At 43.4% G+C, this 22,593-nt stretch overlaps 1 pseudogene; it reads left to right on the top strand.

Moving 5' to 3' along the window:
* Positions 1–405: 405 nt before the first annotated feature.
* LOC144769319 (sulfhydryl oxidase 2-like) overlaps positions 406–22,593 on the top strand; it is a 61,696-nt pseudogene continuing 39,508 nt past the window's right edge.

Raw genomic sequence — 22,593 nt, 5'->3', positions numbered from 1 at the left:
CCCACCTTCTGTACCCGTTCTGTTAGTGCTGGGCACAGGCTTGTGTTCCACACTGTTTGAATTGTGGAAGGTACTTTTTGTGTTTCAATTAAATGTATATCGAGTAAACTTTGAAGACCACTGTCCGGCTGGACATGTCACTCATAATATAGATTGACTCTGTCTATATTGATTTTCTTCTTATCTTTTGAATGCTTGGGACCACTGTTGCATGTACAAAGTATGTTCCCCGAGGTTCCGGCTGACCAATTTGGGGTCCCTTGTTGTTGTTAACTTAACTTTGCGCAATCGGTTGATTGCAAGGGCCTTGCCTTTCTTCCACTTCTCCTAAGTGGTATCTTGCCCCATCACCCGGTACTGGCAGCTGTGTACACTTTGGTTTCCGTCACTGTCTGTCTTCTTGTAATGTCTGACTCAGCCCCTCTATACTCCATTGAATATATCAACAAAATATGTGCAGGCCCCTCTTTATTTGATGCTCAAGATGAACCTTCTGTAGCTGGCAAGAGCAGTCTCTCAGAGGATTTAGAAAAACAAAAGAAAAAGCATGCAATATTAGAACTTATGACACTTATGTTGACCCAATATTTGAAATTGAACACCATTCCCCTAGGCCTACAAGTGAGAAATATCCCTGGGGTGTTCACAGACAATCCCAAATATATAACTGGCTTCAGCAGTATTGGCACTACTTGTTCCAGGCACTGGCTAGTGCTTGGTATAGAAACTGCTGTTGAGGAACTCAAAAAGTTGGATGATATTATCAAAGATCTTGAAAAACAGATCGCTGATGACAAAACGATTACTGACGCAAAGTCCTTATTAGAAAAGATTGATAAAACTGTGGTGGAATTCCACCGTATTGAGCAGAATAAAAAATCCAATAAAGTGAAGAAGGATATTAAATTCTTCTCGCTTGAACGCGCATACCCCTATCTACAGAAAGATTTCTACGCAAACCGCAATTTTAACCCTCACCAACAAACCCCCAGACCTTGGGGCCGTTTCAATAGAAGAAACACAGTGGTGGGCTTCACTGATTCCTCAACCGAATCATCCGATAGCTCTGATCCTGGGGAGGGTGGTAGTGGGCAGGCACGTAATCAAACTCATTTTTTAGCCAGAGGCAACTCCGAACCCCAAAAGAGAGGAAAGGTAAAACAACAATAGAGATGGCACAACCCTCTGGGAGACGTCAGACCAGACACAAATTCTATCAATGGTACCCAGCAACTCTGCCTCTGACCTCATCCCTATCTTCAATATCTCAGGGCACACTCTCTCATCTCAGGAGACATCCCTTCTACGAAGAGGATTATCCTTTGTCCCGGCTACCTACCCTAATTTCCTGGACCTTCAGTCCGAGCTAATGGCCTTTTTTCGCAAACTAAGATTATGTTCCTACTTCGAACTTAATCCTTCGGAGCCCAAAACTACAGTAACACCCTTCAGACCACCCTCCACCTTTGCCCCCACCGCCAACATAATACCGAGGGAGATTGTTACCTTTGAAAAGGTTATTCTTAAAGAAATCACTGCCCTTGAAAAGACACATCTCTTCATACCATTCAATATTTCTCTAGAAGAGAAAACGGCCATTACCACCCTCAAAAACAATAATGAGCTAATTATCAAGCCAGCCGATAAGGGCGGCGGCATTGTACTACAGGACATCTGTAAATATAAACAGGAGTTGCAACGTCAAGTCTCTAACACGGATCATTATTGCAAATTGCCGTGTAACCCAACTAAAGAGATTAAAAATCTGATTAAACTCCTCACAACCGAGGCCTTGTCTAATGGCATCATTAGCAAACACGAATATAACTTCCTCAATATCACCAACCCTAGAACCCCGGTCATCTATACTTTGCCCAAAATCCACAAAAGACTTGAAAGCCCACCAGGTAGACCGATTGTGTCCGGTTGTGGGTCGGTTTTGGAACCATTGGGTCACTATGTCAATTACTTTCTGAAGGACTTTGTGCCAGTAACTCAGTGCTACATCAGAGACAGCATGCATATGATTAACCTTATCGAAAACCACCCATACAATCCTGACAATGAGACTCTATGCACACTTGACGTGGAGTCTCTCTATACTAACATACCCCAGAGAGACTCCTTGTTAGTTATGGAAAGCATACTCAACACCCGGCCTAGCCCTCACAGGGTCCCCACTCTGTTCATTATACAACACTTAGAGATCTGCCTCACCCAGAATTTCTTCTTGTATGACTCACAATACTACCAACAGGTGCGAGGCACATCTATGGGCGCTATTTTTGCCCCAACCCTGGCGATCCTCTATATGGACTGGCTAGAGACTAATACCATCTTGTCCCCCAGCAACCCATTCCATCAAGGGTTGCATATCTGGAAGCGATATATAGACGATATTTTTCTTATCTGGGGTGGTTCGATAGATGAGCTCCATGGACTACTGCATTGGCTCAATAATATTTGTAACGGCCTTACATATACCCTGTCCCACAATAAGCACAATATCGCTTTTCTAGACCTAAATGTGCAACACCAAGATGGCACTTTATACACCTCCCTATTCCGTAAACCCACGGAAAGAAATACCCTGCTGAGTTATGACAGCTGTCACCCCAGGGCCCTGAGGGGCAGCTTACCATATTCACAATTCCTCAGACTCAGGAGAAATTGCTTTAAAAAGGAGGACTACTTCAGTGAGGCTAACACTCTTTTTGAGAAACTTAGAACGAGAGGATATCCCAGGCGTCTGATCAAAAACTCTATGAAAAGAGCCTGGTACTGTCCCCGTGAAACACTCCTCGAGCCAAAACCCAAAGAACCATCTGACAAATTGGTATGTGTAACTACCTACTCACCTATTTCAAATCGTGTCAAGCAGTGTATAAAAAAGAACTGGCACATACTGAACTCAGCCCCACTAAACTGGGATACTCCACTCTTTGCATTCAAGAAGAATAAAAATCTAAAGGATCAGCTAGTAAGGGCTGCATTGCCATCGGTGAGAAACACCACACTCCATGACCATTGGCAACTACCACCCCTCTGTGGCCACTCTAAATGCGGGACCTGTGTTGTATGCGATTATTCACTGGATGGTAAGGAATTTGTATATAAAAATGTGGGAAATGTATTGAAAACGTTTACCAATTGCAATAGTTGCAACATCATTTATGCCATCTTTTGCCCGTGCAACTTGATATATGTGGGCCAAACGAAGCAAAAAATCAAGCTGAGGATATCCCAACATCGAAGCCGTGTCCGCTGTAAAACGCCCAATGCTCCGTTGGTTGAACATTTTCTGGAAAAGGGCCACACGGAAAATGACATCCGCTGGATAGTGATCTCTCAGGTCATCGTTCCACCAAGGGGTGGTGATCTGAATCGCTTATTGAACAGGGAAGAGCTCAGATGGATTTTAAAGACTGATAGTCTGAATTCGGGACTGAACCTGCAGGATGAATGGACTGCCTTAATCTAATGTGGGCCCTGAGTCAGCTTTGTTGCTTATTGTAAATACTGCGCTGTATAATGTGGATTTATGTGTCAATCTGTCACATGCACGTCACTCGGGCACTTCACTATAATCACTCTCCTAAGATGGCCGCCGTACTTGGTCCTTCTTTCATTTCTATGCCCTTGAACATCACATGTTCTTCGCCCTATCCGCTCTCAGTATATCCAGCAATCACTCTCCTCCGTGAGCACGCCAGGGAGCATACCCGCACGCTGACTCACCCGGTAAGTTTTACAACCCCTGTCACTGTCACGATTCCCTTAACGGCTCCCCGCTACAAGTCCCTAACGTTACGGGTCTCCTTTCAGGTCTCCCGATGCTCCGACGGACACCATTCGCTCCGCGGACCTTCACGCTTGATTGCGGTAAGAACCCATGCCCCCGCTCTATATTTCAGTTTAATTTCTCCATATGCACGCTCTAAACACGCTCTTTTCCCCGTATAGAGCGGTCACATCCCCCCTTCAACTGCCGATTCCGATTGGGTTACACCGGTAAGCAGGACCAGTTCTACCCTCAATAGTTCATTGGTTCACTTGTGCATTATCCCAAGCGCCGACCAGCCTACGCGATTAGTTTCACGTTTAGTGCATACCCCACCACCCCGTACCGTCATCTATCATTAAGCTAACAACCGTGCATGCGTCACGTTCAACAACAAATTACTCCGTGCCGATCACCCCAAACTATGCCCTTCGTTCACCCACTATGTTTACCGAAATGTGCATGTATTCTAGTATCTGGGCATTACACATTAGCATGCTATCTCGCGCCTAGATTCGCATTTTTAATGCACTCGTTTTGAATCTCACCAGAAATGGAGTCTAGTGCCTCACTTGTCACTACAAGTCACCCCCTTTTTTTGAAAACTTCTGCAATTTATGTATCTCAATGTGTATATTTCCTTCTTTCTCCTTCTAGGCAATTAGAGGCTAATTATTACTAAGGCTTTCATTGAAATGTCCTGATGATGGTCCCTGTGATTTACTAAGGGGTCCGAAACGCCGTCGACCTATTTAGCACCTAATACTAAAAACGTGATTACTATGTAATGTAATGGTGCTTTGTTTGAAAATTCTGTACAACTGTATTGATGACAGAAAACGTCTTTTTTGCCTTAAAAAGCCCTTCTTTGCTCTCTATACCCACCTTCTGTACCCGTTCTGTTAGTGCTGGGCACAGGCTTGTGTTCCACACTGGTTGAATTGTGGAAGGTACTTTTTGTGTTTCAATTAAATGTATATCGAGTAAACTTTGAAGACCACTGTCCGGCTGGACATGTCACTCATAATATAGAATGACTCTGTCTATATTGATTTTCTTCTTATCTTTTGAATGCATGGGACCACTGTTGCATGTACAAAGTATGTTCCCCGAGGTCCCGGCTGACCAGTTTGGGGTCCCTTGTTGTTGTTAACTTAACTCATGCTATCAACCAGCATGAGAGAAGTGCAAGGATTGGATGGAGCAGGTTGCTGGATGCTTCTTCAGGCCTGTGAGGCCTATGCATGCTCACCATGCAGCGGTCTAAGACAGCTCAGATTGGAGAGCTTTAAAGTGAGCATGTCAGGCTGGCCGTCGCAAGACAGCCAGCCAAACTGAAATACGCACTTTAGAGAGTTCAGTCAGCCACTGATCCAGTTCACCTGCATGCTGTCAATCGGCAGCAGAGGACATGCCCCGTGGGGCACTGTCGCATGCACATCTGTAAAAAATAAAATGGCAATTAAATAATTTAATTGTCATTGTATCTGTTTACGTGCAGAGTGCGGGGGTGATGCTCTCCCGCCCTCATGGAGAGACTACAGCTGCAAATAGAGGGGTTACGACCATTGATAAAACGTAGGTGGAGTTTTACTAGGAATTATGAAAAGGCTTTGTCCTTGCTGTTAGGCTTGAAGGAACTTATATCTGGCTCAGGAATACTTAAACAGTGGTATTTGGTCAGTACCTCCCTCTTGACAATAGTGTCAGGTAGTTGTGTGTTGAAATCTAATTGCTGGTGACCAACTGGTTAACCAATCCCAAGGTGCACTTGCATAGTAGGCCAGCAAGCTTTAGAACAATGACACAATAAACTGCTTCTACACAAGCAAAACAATTACGCCCATATACTTCAGTTCCATTTCTTTAATGATTGCTTGAATATGTATGTCTTCAAAATTGAAGCGCAGTAAATATATATCCTTAGACGTTACTGGTATAAATTCACGAGAAACAGTAACACCCTGTTTCATCATGGACCCAATGTATTTCGGGTAAAAATCCATCATCATGGGTAACTGAAGAAAGAAGAAATATAAGAAAGTCGTACAAATTCAAGAGAAACAATAACATCCTGCTTGATTAAGGACCCAATGCATTACCGGTAAAATACACTCATCGGGGTAACTGAAACAGAATATATGAAGACTACAAGAAAGTTTAATTGAGAGTATCCGGTAGCAATTTGAAAATGTAACAAATTACTATGTCACCAGGTGGTGAACATGCAACTGAATGTGCAACCTGTCTAGCTGGAGTTTCAATTAAACATGGAGGACAAAGAAAGAATTGTGTCTGTCTTGACCATAGAGCACTTAATGTGTCTTTCTTAAAAGAGAAAAGTAAAAAGTATATAGAAAAAAAGCATGCGTGCCCCAATAATGCTGCCATAAAACGGTATGAACGTTCCACAAACTGTTTAGGTGCCCCAATCGTGATTGTGAACAAATTACGCAGGAAGTTACCTGCGTACCATGACTTCAATGGCTGAAATGGTGCAAAACGTAACAGAAAAAAAAGTGCAAAAAACTGAACCAATGCCTTGGAAAATTGTGGATACTGTTAAAAGCAACTCATCCTATGTGGATGGCATTTTACCTTCATGCAGTGGCGGCTCCTCCGCTAAGGTGGAGGAGCATCACCCCACTGACTCAAAAGTAAAAATACAATGATAAGAAGGTATCATTGTATTTTTCCTATTGAGTCAGAGGCTCGTGGGGTGGGGTGGGGTGGGGTGGGGCGGGGCTCGGCTGGGCAGCACAGGGAGAGGAGTGGTTTGCACTCCTTAAAAGCACTCCTTGGCCGGCCAGCTTGGGCCAGCGAAACAGTCCTGTACACTTTGCATCTTCCTCACCAGGCTTGCTTCACTGATCTTGGTGAGGAACATGCAAAGCGCCATCTGAGGGGCGTGGTTCAGCGCTCAGACCAATCACAACGTGGTTAGTTTATAGGGAGCTTGGCAGCCGGGTGCTTCCTGTTGCTTCCTGCTGCAGTGGAGACAGGAAGAGGACAGAGGAGAGGTGCCTGCCAGCCGAGGTAAGAGTTCTTTTTTTTTTCTTCTTCATTTCCTTATCACCCTTCAACACCCAGCCCCCTCCACTCCTTGCTCCTACCGCCTCACCACTCCCGATCTGTAGCAGCCGCTACTGGCTTGATGTTCATCACAGATTGCAGTAAGGTGACAAGAATGTTCAACACATAATCTTGATTATTCTGAAAAACATGTTCAAAGACAAAATAAAACAGTTTTAAATGCCAGCTCAGAATAACGATATTAGAGAGCACATAACAAAATTGTGGTGTGCAAACCTTGTTACCTTAGAGAGAACAAGTGGCTCGTGGAATAAGTCTTTAACAGTAGCTGGTGATAATTGACCCCCAGGTAATCAATTAGTCTCCCCTGTTATCATACTTCTGGCATTGGTCGCTAGTGCTGTGCTATCCATGACCAATCTTGGCAGTCTGTTTTGGTTCAACTACTCTGGAACATGAGAGTTGGATCTTGAGAGTTTCGATCATCCTTGAGTAGTCATGTATAGTGATGCAAAAGTTTCCCGAGATAACCGCATTGGTTCCCAGCTGGTTGACTTTTCTGGAGTTCCCTAGGGGCAGTGAGTACTGGGGCTTGATATCACCGGAAGTACTTTCAGGGGCTAGTTTTGCTCTGATGTAGCTTTTCCTGTATAGACTGGGGGCAAGTCAAAACAGCAATTCTGAAACCATCAAGATGATTTAGTACTAATCAAGTCAGTTAAACACTTTATTTCAATTACAAGGACCCATAAAGCACATACATAAAATACATCATTATAAATCAATTGTATGTACAAAATTGCCTGGTTAAATCAACAAGATAGAAAGAATATAAAATCCACGCCATGACACTCCCCAAGGCAGTATACAGAGAACCAGTCACAGGCCTCCCCTTACAGTATAAAGCGCATATCCAGCAGAGTATCACCAGCCAGCCATGTTAGTGAAGTGCAAGTGCAATAACAAATCCACATTAAAACAAGATAGAAGACATGGTTCCGGAAAAAATATAATCACATCACTTTATAACAAATCAGAAATCATACAAGCATGATAGTTCCCATTATCCTGGCCTAAACTGAACCTTACAACCCAGGGTGGTAAAGGGCTGCAGGTTCACTTAATGCCATGTGATCAGAACCCACTTATGGTAAAGCAGGAGACCCTGATATTTTCTTGTCCTGGTGTTGAATATGAATTGAGGACCCTAGTGTAATTTTCCCGATTCATGCCCATATATAGGTATAAGTCACCCTATACTTATATAGGCATAGAAATCATTACTATAATTAGACTTAGCCTATGCAGTCGAAATACGGCATGGCTACTTCCACTTGTTCAGAAAATCCACAACAATTACTTGGAAAAACCCGCCTTCAGCAGTCGGGGACTTCCCCTTGCTTGAATATTGATTTATCCAAAAACTCATGGAGTTTTCAAAGAACTGAGTCTTTGATGATGTTATTATGTCCAACCTTACGTCAAACTAGGCACCTTCAAGGTATAAATATACCCACATTTGCCCAAGCAAAGACACGTTGGTTTGGAGCAGTTCGACTATCTACTTGCCCGACGCCCTGCTACAGCAAGTGCCGAAGGAAGCCAACTCTCCAGCAGACGCACTGAGAGAGACGCTGTCTTTCCTCTTGCCGAGAATTTCAGCTCCAGTGTTTCCAACCTACCCTTGCGGGTTGTTGGGAAATCGAGCCCTGAGAGAGAGAGATACAAGACCTCCTTCATTCTAAACAAAGGTACGGAGCTGATTAGACCCCTAGAGGATTCTTGGATAGATTCTTGGCAAAAGAATACTGAAACTAAGCTATACCTCACTTACTTCTTCCCTTGTACTAGACCTAGGTTAGGTACACCAGGGTAGGGGTATTTTAGAAGCACCAGTTGAGTACTTTTAGTCTTTATTTATTAATGTATGTATTCTATGTATTTTATGGCTTAGAAACCATATCATGCTTTTACAGTATTATTTTATAATACTCTTCGGACTGTACGCATTGTACTTTGCAACCAGTATTACGATGTTAGCAGTTCATTTCCTCTGCATGAGAAAGAAGACTGTTCAATAAATCCTTTTATTGAAAATGTTGATCTCTTTATTTCTCTGCACCTCTGGTGAAACGAAGCATGCACGATTGACTGAGTGAAATAACTATCTATTGTTTCCGCGACTCTAGAGATACATTTCTTATTCTTGGGAAACAAAGTTGTCATGTTTATGCGGTTATCAGAAACTAATCCCTTCTTGTGTATTCTAGAAAGTTTTTAGTGATCTCTGAGCTAGCTGGCACACACAATTAAGTCTAGTATATTCAATAGAGACCTAGTAGACCTCAGTCCTACGTCAAATCTATAGGATATATTATTCCAATGCGCAGAGCCTATTGGGAATACAGGAACTACACTACATTGCGGCCAACGTTTGGTAAGGCGATAATTTCACGCTAGATACTAGAGTAACTCAGTCGTGCTTTTCACACAGACCCTTTTTTCCTGTAAAATATTCCAAAAGACGTCTGGATTGGGTTAAAGGATATAATATCCGCCATAACTGAGTAGGATGAAAATCCTATGTATTCGTTTTTGGTTTGTTCAACGTTGAAGGATACAGTGCTCCAAAATATTGTACACCTAATCTTTGTTTCTTTGAAACTTGCTCTGAAAACTTCCGGTCAACAAAATGACGGAGAGTGACGATGAAAGGGAGAGAGCTGCAGCAGCAGCTCAGGCAGTTTTAGAGGACACAAATCTCCAACAAAATAACCTGGATGCTATACTCATCCCAGTAAATATAAGGAAAACAATCACTATAAAGCTTATAGAAAATGGAGTATCATCGAAAGGTGGTAAAGTAATATTTGTTATAGAGGCACATGAATATCGGCAGACAGAGGTATTCTATTCATGGATTCTGTTTCCTGCAGCAAATCCAGTTACACACAAGTTCCACTACTACAAAGTAGAGGAACCTCCAGCGGATACGTTCCCTTCGAGAATTTTGAAATTCCACTAACTTACCAAGAGCATCAGCTCTGGTTTAATGGCGACCTGCAACATCAAAATCACATTACCCACAAAATGGCCGGTACTAGCCAGCTATACACCACATCCTGACATTGAAAGAATGAAAGGTCCAGAACTATTAGCTCAGCTAAAACAGTTAATAAAAATACATAGACAATTGGTTCAATATGTCATGCAGACTTTTACATATATACTATAAGGATTCCACAGCACACCCCTCATCAGGGGAACACAAACAAAATGACACCACAGACTATACATTCAGTAATCTGTAAATTACCCGCAAAACGGGAACAAATTCCATTTTGGTTAGCCCAAAAAATTACTCAAATAGAGGCAGTATTCCCTGATAGTACACCTCATGAGAAACACAGAATTCTGACAAACTGTTTACCAATGGGGATTGCACCACACGTAGAGGACTGCGACATTTGGGTTGGACCCGCGCTAGTTCTTTGGACGCGCTAGCTGCTTCAGGTTACGCTGTGTTTTTAACCTCTCCCCTGTTAATTTCAAAGAATTTGTTTTAATATTACCTTGTGTGTGTGCCTGACTGTCCCAGTACTCGCTCTTAACGCCAGCTACTTCCGCCCCCTACCCCGGTCCACCACGGGCTTGCTCGATTGCTGTGTAGGGTAGACGGGGCGGCCAATCACAATCTGTGGCGCTGGGAGGGTGGAGTCTGGGGTCAGCGCACCAGCCACTTAAGGCCAAGCTATCATCCTGAACGCTGTGGACGCGGGCTAGTTCTTTGGATGCGCTAGCTGCCTCAGGTTACGCTGTGTTTTTAACCTCTCCCCTGTTAATTTCAAAGAATTTGTTTGAATATTACCTTGTGTGTGTGCCTGACTGTCCCAGTACTCGCTCTTAACGCCAGCTACTTCCGCCCCCTACCCCGGTCCACCACGGGCTTGCTCGATTGCTGTGTAGGGTAGACGGGGCGGCCAATCACAATCTGTGGCGCTGGGAGGGTGGAGTCTGGGGTCAGCGCACCAGCCACTTAAGGCCAAGCTATCATCCTGAACGACGCTGTGGACGCGCGCTAGTTCTTTGGATGCGCTAGCTGCTTCAGGTTACGCAGTGTTTTTAACCTCTCCCCTGTTAATTTCAAAGAATTTGTTTTAATATTACCTTGTGTGTGTGACTGACTGTCCCAGTACTCGCTCTTAATGCCAGCTACTTCCGCCCCCTACCCTGGTCCACCAAGGGCTGGCTCGATTGCTGTGTAGGGTAGGCGGGGCGGCCAATCACAATCTGTGGACGCTGGGAGGGTGGAATCTGGGGTCAGCGCACCAGCCACTTAAGGCCAAGCTATCATCCTGAACGCTGTGCCGCGTGCTAGTTCTTTGGACGCGCTAGCTGCTTCAGGTTACGCAGTGTTTTTAACCTCTCCCCTGTTAATTTCAAATTATTTGTTTTAATATTACCTTGTGTTTGTGACTGACTGTCCCGGTACTCGCTCGTAACGCCAGCTACTTCCGCCCCCTACCCCGGTCCACCACGGGCTTGCCCGATTGCTGTGGAGGGTAGGTGGGGCGGCCAATCACAATCTGTGGACGCTGGGAGGGTGGAGTCTGGGGTCAGCGCACCAGCCACTTAAGGCCAAGCTATCATCCTGAACGCTGTGGACGCGCGCTAGTTCTTTGGATGCGCTAGCTGCTTCAGGTTACGCAGTGTTTTTAACCTCTCCCCTGTTAATTTCAAATTATTTGTTTTAATATTACCTTGTGTTTGTGACTGACTGTCCCGGTACTCGCTCGTAACGCCAGCTACTTCCGCCCCCTACCCCGGTCCACCACGGGCTTGCCCGATTGCTGTGGAGGGTAGGTGGGGTGGCCAATCACAATCTGTGGACTCTGGGAGGGTGGAGTCTGGGGTCAGCGCACCAGCTACTTAAGGAGATGCACTTTAGGACGTGTGTGTAAAGACTGCTGTTTCCTTCTAGGTACACTCATTATCTGCCTGAGTAAAAAATGCTACAAAGCACCAGTCCATGAGTCACCCAGAGAGGTTAAGGCGTGCCTCCTCAATTGTCGCTCTCTCCCGTGACACGCAGGCGACATTTGGCAATCACTTACTACCCATTCATGGGACCTGATGTTTCTCACTGAAACTTCGGTCAAAGAGTCCTCTAACCCAGATATTTCGCTTGCAATCCCCCCAGATTACCACTTTGTTGGGATTAGGCGGCCAGGGACAAAAGTGGGAGGTGGGATCGCCATTATTTCACGGTCCCAATGGAAAATAACCTCCAGGAAATTAACCAACTCTGGCCCTATTGAGGCGATGTACTTTAGTATCACGGATCCTACTCACCTGATCCTTGCTGGTGCCCTTATCTACAACCCCCCTGGCACACAGCCTTCTCATCTCACTGAGTTATTGGCCACCCTTGCCGACCTATCCCTAAATCACCCACATTTTACCATCTTAGGTGATTTCACCCTACATGTGTTTGACTCTTCTTGTCCTAAAGCGAGGTCCCTAGTAGAAACGCTAGCTGGCATAAACCTGGACCAGAGAGTTCAAGGCCTACCCACACGGCAGGCCACACCTTAGATCTGAATTTTTCGAACCTACCAGCGCTTTCTACCAGGCCACCAAGTCCCCTGGCGTGGTCTGACCATTCGCTCATTCCTTTCAGTCTGATTATCCCCCCCTACCAACCACAAATTGGGTAATACCAAATTTGGGAAGAAAATGGTACAAAGTCACTTGTGATGCGTTTGAACCAGCACTTTCGAATAAGGATTGGCAGCCGTCAGAGGATCTAGACGCTGATATGGAAAAATTCAATACCACTCTCACTTCAGCGATAGATGCAATCGCCCCCTTATTGCCCCTCTCTTCTGCCCGATTAAAACCCTCTGCCCCATGGTTCTCCCCTGACCTACGTACAGAAAGAAGTAAATGTAAAAAACTTGAGCGCCTCTGGCGACGCACCTATGATCCTCTCGCAAAAAATACATATAGAACTGCGTTAAAAAAGTTTCATAAATTAAAATTGGCCTCAATGAAAGAATATTTTGCCAATAAAATTAACTCTGCAGATAATTCGGCCAAAACCCTTTTTACAAATTGTGAAGGACTTCACAAAACCATCAGCCCTTACCAGTCTCTCCAAACCGAGTCACGATCTCTGTGATGGTCTCTCGCACTTTTTTCATCATAAAATTGTTGATATTTTCTCCTCCTTCACACCGACGAGGGGGCATGGTGAGGTCATATCAGTCCAACCCCCCCTACAGGCTAGTGCAACCACTTTCAAGGCGTTCAATCCCATCGTATGGGACTCTGTCCTACATAAAATGCAAAAATGTAAATCTGGCTCTCCCCTAGACCCCGTTCCGGCCCAAGTATTCACGACGCTAGCACCACTCATCACTGCCCCCCTCAGCTCTATATGGAACACCTCCCTCTCCTCTGGCCAATTCCCGTCGGAATGGAAACAGGCAATGTTGATCCCTATAATAAAAAAAGTGGATGCGGATCCGGCGGTATTTAGCAATTACCAGTCTATTTCACTCCTCCCCAAACCTGCCAACATTTTGGAAAAAGTAGTACAGGAACAGCTGGCCGACTACCTGGAAGCTAACACTCTCTTGCATGATACTAAATCCGGATTTCGATCTGGATATAGCACAGAGACGGCCCTCCTGGAAGGAACTGAGACTATAAGAGAGAGCGTGGACAGAGACGAGGTGGCGATGTTGGTGCTCCTCGATCTGTCCGCGGCTTTCGACACCGTATCTCACTCCATACTACTGGACAGACTCCATGACATGGGGATACAGGGCACACCACTGGCATGGATAAATTCATTCCTGTCTGGAAGAACGCAACAGGTGTGGTGTCGACCCTACTTGTCGAAAGATGAGAAGCCCCTTGGTTGTGGAGTCCCTCAGCCCACTCTTTTTTAATGTTTACATGTCACCGTTGGCGAGAGTTGTAGAGGCCTGCGGAGTCAGAGTGGTCTCTTATGCTGATGATACTCAGCTGATTTTTTCATTTAGAGACCACTCTGACAATGGGCTTGCAAATTTTAAATCCTGCCTCACTAACATTGTTTCATGGACGACATCTAATATATTAAAATTGAACACCGATAACACCGAGGTGCTATTTTTCAATCTGAAATCCCCTCTGCTGTCTTCCACAAGGGGCCGCCTGAGTTGAACCCACCCCCCATCCCTGCCAACTCTGCCCGGAACCTTGGGTTTTATATTGACAATGAATTGTCATGTAAAACACAAATACAAAAGGTTACCTCTGCCTGTTTTGGCAAATTAAAAATGATTTAAAAAATGTCCCCATATCTCTCTAGGGACTCGATGAGGACCATTGTGCACGCCCTCCTCACTTCGCACCTGGACTATTCTAATAGTCTCTATGTAGGGGCACCTGCATATCTACGTCATCATCTGCAGATTGTCCAGAACGCGGCGGCAAGACTGATTTGCCACGTCCCCTACCGCCACTCCATTTCCCCATACTTAAAGAACCTGCATTGGCTTCAGATATCTCATCACATCCATTTTAAGGCCCTGGTCCTGGCTTTTAGAGCACTAAATGGGAATGGACCAGGCAACCTCAGGAATAGACTGAAGCAGGTTCAGTCAGTTCGTACCCTCAGATCTAACCACCTTCGTCTCTTGCTTCCTCCCCGTTTCCAACGCTCCAGAAGAGGTGGCAGAGCTTTTGCGTTGGTCACTGCTAAGTTATGGAACGCCTTGCCACTTAACCTGAAACTGATGGAATCGGAACCCCAATTTAGGTCCTAACTGAAAACATACCTGTTCTCCAGCTATTAGCCTCCTTGGTTCACTACCGTTACTGTCCACAGCGCCGGGACAACACCGGCAGGGGTAGCCGCGCGCTTAACAAATTCCATAATATTAATAATAATACAGTCTTTGCTTCAATCTAAACAAAAACACATGGTGTTCCGTCTATGGCAGTAATCCCAGATGTTCTAAGACAGATTAAAAATGAATACGGTCCAGAACCTGCCTTAATTCTTGGTATGAAGTTACTAAAAGATTTCAAACAGGTCTCGGCTATACTATTAGCCAACATTAAAGGTGACGTAGCATCCGTGGCGATCCGCCAAAAACTAAAAGAAACAGATATTACTGAGCAAACGTATGAGCTTGCCAGAATTATTGAAAAATCCTATGAAGAACAAGGTAGAGATAGTTTGGGTGGGAAACCAGTAAAACCCCAACTAACTGAAAATCCTGAAAAAGTTTTTATTAAAAATAATCTCACTACTCCTAAGAAGAAGTGGGAAAACACCAAACAGACACTTCCTAAAGAGAAGCGTTCTCAGTCCAGAGGAAGGTCTCCTCAACAGGAACCCTCTGAAAAGAGATATAACCTTAGAAATAGGGATAATTTGAAAAAACCTGATAGATATCAAGATATTGATACACGTTCCTCTCGTACCTTTCAGTCTTCCTCGCAGAAATCCGAAAGAAGAGGACGATCAGAACAAAAAAAAGAACGCATGAAGTCCAAAGACGAACAGCACGTTCCAAAAAATAAGAAAACTCAATTCACCAAGAAGAAGGTAGCAAGTCTAAAGATCAGACATGCCGAGGATCTTGAGGACACAAGTCAAGAACTGGGAGTGGGCCCAGACAATGCAGCAGAGGTCACCATAGCTCGCAAGATCCTGAAGGATCATCTGGAGACAGTGGACTTGAATGAATGCATTCAGGTTGAAACTGCAGATACCAGGGTTAGTGTACCCCATAATTTATATGAAGTAATACTCCGGATGGAGGAGGACATAACTAGGAAAATAGAATCACTCTTTTGGGAGAAGCTATCTAAGGGTTATGACATTCTTCTAGCTGAACAAGACTGGCCACCAGAATTTGACAGGGAGTGCCCACATGGCGAAGAGATAATTATGCCAGCCTTCTCTAATCACATTCCAATTAATAAAAAATACACCTATGCCAGAAAACGGGCAGTGGCCCAGGCTCCAGCATTATACAAAAATCATGTAGGATGGGATGAGGACTCTCCTCATCATAAAATACAGTTAAAAAATCAACCTACTGCACAAAGGCAGTATCCAGTTAAGCAAGAAGCTAAAAAGCAAGTCAGGGAGATCTTAGATCAACTTGAATACCAAGGGGTGATTGAAACATGCACCTCGTCTATGAACAATTCTTTGTTTCCTTTCTCCACACCAGACAATACATATCGTCTAGTTTTGGACTACAGACACTTAAACTCTTTTTGCAAAACTTTTGCAGTACAAAATGCACACAGTGCAGCACTGATGAATAACACTGTGCGGAAAAATTATAAAACCACATTAGATATTTCTAACGGTTTCTTCTGTCAAAACATTGCGCCAGAAAGTAGGTACTTGACCGCTTTCTCAATAATGGGGACCCAGCGACAATTTTGCCGTCTCCCCTAAGGATGCAAGAATAGTCCAGGTTTATTTTCAGCAAGAGTAACAGAGTTACTACAAACATATGATGATGAGGCATTATCTTATGTTGACGACATTTATCTTAAAGATGATGATTTGGACGTGCACTTGAAAAGAGTGAACACGATAATACTTGGGTTCGCTTCTGAAGGGTACAAATTAAATTTTAAGAAATCACGAATTGCCAACCTCAAAGTCCTATTCATAGGATACGAGTTATCAAGATAAGGCAAAAGCCTGGCAGCCAACTTTCTAGAGAAATGTGAGCTGCTTCAACCTCCAAAAACGCTGAAAAACATACAGTCAATTCTAGGTTTCCTGAATTTTGGAAGAACTTATGTTCTAAATTACACAGAAAAGGTTAGACCTCTCTACGAACTAATAAAACCTGATTTCAAATCAACTAATTGGGCTCAAGAACAGAGAGAAATTTTGCGTTCAGTGCAAACAGACATGTTAGCAAAAACACAAATATAGACATGCGACAACGTGCGCAATCTTGTAATCAGAATCATCCCAGGGAGATGCGGATTCTCATACCTAACCTTTAATGAAGGTGAAAAGGTACCAATAGCTTACAAATCACACTTGTACACACAAGTTGAAATGAAATTCACTTCTACAGAAAAGATTCTGACAGCGGTTCAAACTGCAGTAGCATTGGAGAGAGCTCTCGCGCAGGGTAAACGCATAATGATTGTTACACCTGTACCTGCTTTAGAGGCAGTGACAAAAGCGAGCATTCCAAATGCTAAGGCTTTACATCCAAGATGGATACAATGGGTTAACTCTCTTGCTGCAATAGACGTTGAATACATTTTTGACCCATACTTGAAGACACAAGAATTTCTACAATATTAACACGAATGTCCTCTGCCGACCGAAATTCTGCCTCTAGAACATTACGGATGTATAATCTATACAGACGGCTCAGCACAGCCCGCAATTGGGGGTAAACAAGCCTATAGTGCTGCGTGCGCGATTGTTAAAGGTCGCTAGCTCAAAGGTAAATTTAGCCCAATGGTCACTAAAACTCAATCACTCGGAGACTGTACAGCTCAGCGAGCTGAACTACAGGCTTTCAAGATGGTGCTTGAAAATACCGATCACAAATTCCCCACACTCATAGTGTGCGATTCGTCTTACTGCATCCAGTCTTACAATGAATATCCGCAGAACTGGGTTCAAAACGATTTCAAAGATGCAAATGGTAGCTCTTTTACAAAAAGGACTACAAAAGACTCATGTGATTCATACACTGAGTCATCAGCGTGATGTCGTTCACGTTGCAGGGAATTCATTGGCTGATGAGGCCGCAAAGGCAGCTGTGCAATCACTCGTTCAAAAACAGAGATAGATGGGGAAACAATGCTAGCAGTAAATGCCTCAATGAAAGGCAGCAATGCAGCGTTACCTCTAAATTATCCATTCGGATATGCACACATAATTGATGCAAATTCCGTTCCTTTTGCTCGAATCCCTGGAGTCGGGGATAGAGTAATTCCAAACAGGAACCAGAGAGGTGCTTTGGTTTACGAAGCACATATGCGAGAGGGTCTGACGCACCAAGGGATCTTAAAATCTCTAATAGAATTAGAAGAGACGTACTGGTGGCCGGGAATGAGCGTCGAAGTTTACAAATTCGGAATTAACTGTGATACCTATTACAGAGATCATAGCTTTGAAAGTAACCAGGTACCTGACTACAGTGTAGTCAGCCCAGTACAGACACAACTGTTAGACAGCATTAGACTTTCTACACGCAGACGTCACCATGGACGGATGCGGTCCAACAAATATTAGGACAAGATTCATTTGGATGTGGCCTCAGCGCTCGGCTGACGCCCGTTCTGTTATAAAAGATTTGCTAGTCTTTATCGGCACATACGCAATCGGCACGCTACATTCTGACCAGGGTCCTGCGTTTAGCTCTTGAGCTTACAAGGAGGCCATGGCCAGCTTGAACATTGCATTGTGGTACTCAAGTCCATTCCATCCTGAGGGAAATGCGGTAGTGGAAAGAGAAAACCGTGACATAAAGCAATCTATAACAGCTAGGGTTATAGGTTCGGGTGACGGGGGGGTCAAACATCTAATAAATGTCCAACGTAGTCTTAATAATCTGCCTAGAAATTCTCTGGGGGAATCACTCCATATGAATTACTATTTGGTACTAGAATGCTCATCCAGGATCTTGATTGTCAAACTTCAGTGGTGGAACAAAAACCCTTTGATATCACAGACCGTTTGGCTGTTTTACAGGACTTAAATGAAACAAGAATAAGTCTGAGTAACACAACAAAAAAGCAAACGACAACTGAAGAAAAACCACCTGTCCCAGCAAGACCTGTCTAGATTCCAAAGATTGGGGATCTATTCAGGGAAATGATTGTGGTGAAGAAGGAATTTGGGCCTTCTTACATAAAGGCAGTACCTGTCTTAGCAATCAATGGAACAAGATCAGTGTTACTACTGCCCCTTGCTGGGAAAAGTGAGACCAGAATCGTGTCCATCGACCTGGTCAAACCACATCATCTGGCCGATAATAAGTAGTAGGCCCAGTGGGCTCCCAAGATGTAGTAGACGTCTAAATCTTGCTACAATCCAAGAGGTTCAAACTGAAAGACTTATCACCTTTGATAAACCTGCAGTGAGAAAAGAAGGACTTTGCAACAAAGCCATGGAACTTGTACCTCTTGAAACCCAAATAACAGTTTGTCAAGAAACACCTGTCTGCAATGATATAGTCTCTGACTATACTGGTATGAAAAAGGAAGAAACAGCTCCAGCGATTCCCAAAACTCCGGATGCCATTCCAACAATTGACAGAACTGCCTCTGGCTATTTCGTCATCTTTGATACATTTTCTGAGGATTCCAGTGAGCCCGAAACTACTCCTGCTAATACAACTTTCCAAGAATAAATAACCGAACTCTTTCATCAACTTGAAAAAATACGTATCTGGTTTCACCATGGTTGAATTTTGGATTGTGTTAGGTGTACTTTTTCTCCTGCTCTGGCTCATTCTTGTTTTAAGTTTGGGAAAGAGATAGATGGAAAATACAGTACAATGGACACAGCAAGTAAGAACATCAACTTGCTCCTGAAACCTCACAAATCATCTCATCGCGAACAAAGAGACCTGTCATCACTGAACATCACAGCCGTTCCTATACCTGGTGGTATAGCATGGGACGCAACTGATTATGACATTTATGGCCCGGTGGAACTGTTGAAGATTCCACACCAGTTTATGGTTTCGTTGAGTGGCTTTGTCTCACCCAGCACATTTTGTGATGATTGGGACTTTGAAACTGTTAATAATATGATGACAGATTTGGAAATGTCAGCTAAATTCACTAAACATGAATACTTAGAAGGTTCATCAGATTATGAACAAATGTATTGTTTTAATCATTATGGTCACCATTATTTGCACAAATCTGCAAACCCTAGAAATGTTTTTACTTATAATCAATGGGAACATTGTCCAACACCGCTAAAAAGCAGTTCAAAAACATTTTATGAAAAATTTCCGTACTTCTCAGGTTTTAATGTCCCAAATCCAGAAACGTTTTATTTAAAAAAATGTGAATAAGACAGGAATGAAAAACATTCTGACCGATACTAAACAAATTTATTCTGCAAACTTTTATGCACAGTTGTCTACATTAGGTTTTAACTTTTGGAAAGACAACATTGAGACAAAAACAGTTTGAGGCACACAAGACTGGCAGGTACAAGGTTTAGAAGCCTTATTCAGAGCCTGCATTATCCCAGAACAAATAATGTTTTTAAATGACACTGTACAACAGACATCTTGTCTTGGCTTAGCTAAGATACAAGATTTAAACCAACCGTCCATACCTGAAACCACACCTGACAGTAATGGAACTAAAGATGAGGAGGTAGACGTAAAACAGATTTTACAACAGAACAGAACTAATCCTGATTGGAAAAAATGGTTAATCTGGCCCACAGACACAAATAACTGTCAAAATAGATTCCTGAAAAAAACACAAGGGTTCAAAATGAATAGGCCAGATCCAAGATATTCCCAGAGACAACATCCAGGGATAGTTACAACATACAGTGTAGGAAAAGAATGCCTTGAGTGGATACAGAAATCCACACTTCCAGAAATTAAACAACACTTAACTTTACTTAAAGAAGGCGTTGATTTACAAGACTTCTTACTTGGACCTCGTAAACCACGTCAAAAACGTTTCATATACACCGGTATATATTCTGCTTACAAAGAAGCATGGAAAGCACGAAAGTCACGCAAATGGAAACTGCAGAAAAAATACGATAAATTGATCATATTAATTTAGAGAAAGCTCTCTCTGTAGTGGACAATGGGTTAACGATTCTGTCTTCCAGGATTTATTCTTTGGACAGCAATGTATCATCTGCCATTGACATAATAGAGCAAGACTTGCTAATGTTACAACATGGCCAGTCTCAACTATGTTCTATAATGCTGCTAGGCTGGACGTTACAAAATCTGCGTTCAGGCTACGTGCCATGGCGTCTAATCAATGCCACGTCATTGTTTACTGTCTTTAACCTTACAGATGAACAAATCTCTTTGGCACAAAGAGGAGCAGACTATACGGTGCTGAGCATTGAAAAACTGGAAAGATTACCATTAACCGTTCCGAGAAACCTGTCTTGGAATGGATAATACATGGCACCATCACGATACCAGTGACGATTTTCCAATTTCAGTATTGCTTACAATATATACCAGCAGGCCTGTATGAAAGGTTGGGTAAAGGATACGTAAAGTCAACCTGGAATTTACCATACACACACAAATGTTGGAGTGGGGAACGGAAGTGTTTCTTAGTAGAACAAATTATATAAACTCACTAAATTGTACACTTTTATGCGAAGGTTTTAATTTACACGGAGCCTATGAGGGTTCTTCAAATAACCTCTCTTGCCCGCCTGCATGGTTCACCAGCAGCGGTGATAGAACCAGTTTTCAGGCAGCTTTCAAATGGTAGCTACATTATGCTCAATGATCACAGCTGTTGTGGCATGTTGCCAGGAAAAGCGTATCTTGTTAGTGTGTCAGCCAGGGTCACTAGTTGTATGCAAGTATTGTATCCAAAAAGTAAGACAGACAGGGAGTCACCGTTATGGCTTTCACTGAATATCTCTTCTATACAAATTGATACTTTAAGCATAATGAAAGCCATTCTTTTGTAAAAAAAACTGTGCCACTGACCTCGTCTAGAGAAACGTATGATCTGCAAGTTGCAAGGACTTCTGCAGAGATACAGGCATTATTATCAACCAACTGCCCAGTACATTTAGCAGAAATGTTAGGTCAAATATTAAACATTTCTGATAACAGCGGTATTGCACATGTATTTAAGACCATTTTTTCGGGGCTGTTAGCACCATTTGAAGCAGTCCTCTGAATTTTTCCAAATTTCGGCCACTCTGTGTTCGGCGGACTGCCTCTCATTTTGGGACTCATAGTAGGGATCTTATTTTTATTCCTACTGCTCCGTTATGGCAAATCCGGCCACAAACAATACCCAAGCCGGCATGGAACATGCCATAAGGGCGATGAGGTACCGTGACAGAATAACACAGGTCCTTGGCTTGGCTCGTTTGAGAGATCTGAATACCACATGGTTCGTTTCATTCAGACTAACCTGGCATGATTGCATCTTACCTGTTCTACGATGCCTGCTTTGTGGAGAGGAATGCGTGTTAGATGTTTGTCTAACACTACCATCGGTTGCGCCAATGGATGCAGACGCATTACTGGGTCCGGTAACGGCTCACGTGTTGTGTTGCCCCCAACGGCTACCAATCCTGATGACGGCATTCATTGAGATCTCACCAGTGAATCCAACAGGAGGTGAGATACGTGGATCAACATGCACACAGGCACCATCTGCTGTGAACATTGCTAACGTGACAACTGACGCTGACCGCGATGCTTCTCATCTGTGCACAATTTATCTACTTAATGAAGTAGTTCCACTTTCACCTACGGTGGTAGACAATTTATTTGCCAGCTTAGACGATCTGATGTTTTCTCCTGACAGCGAGAATAACTTTTGAAATCTGCACACAGCGTTCCATGAACTCTGAATTTGGCCTTCACTTTTCATAATAATACTTCCAAAAGCCTTTGGAACTCTATTTTTCTTTGGCTCATTTTTACTTTTTCCCAAAGAACTTAAAAGATTTATTTTTTTTTGGCACAAAGTAATCTGCTTAAAGAAGACCTATTCTTAGAGGACTAGAAATTCTTTAAATACTTCCT

This window comes from Lissotriton helveticus, chromosome 7 (assembly GCF_964261635.1).
Source record: "Lissotriton helveticus chromosome 7, aLisHel1.1, whole genome shotgun sequence".
NCBI lineage: Eukaryota > Metazoa > Chordata > Amphibia > Caudata > Salamandridae > Lissotriton > Lissotriton helveticus.
This window is presented reverse-complemented; position numbering and strand designations above follow the sequence as displayed.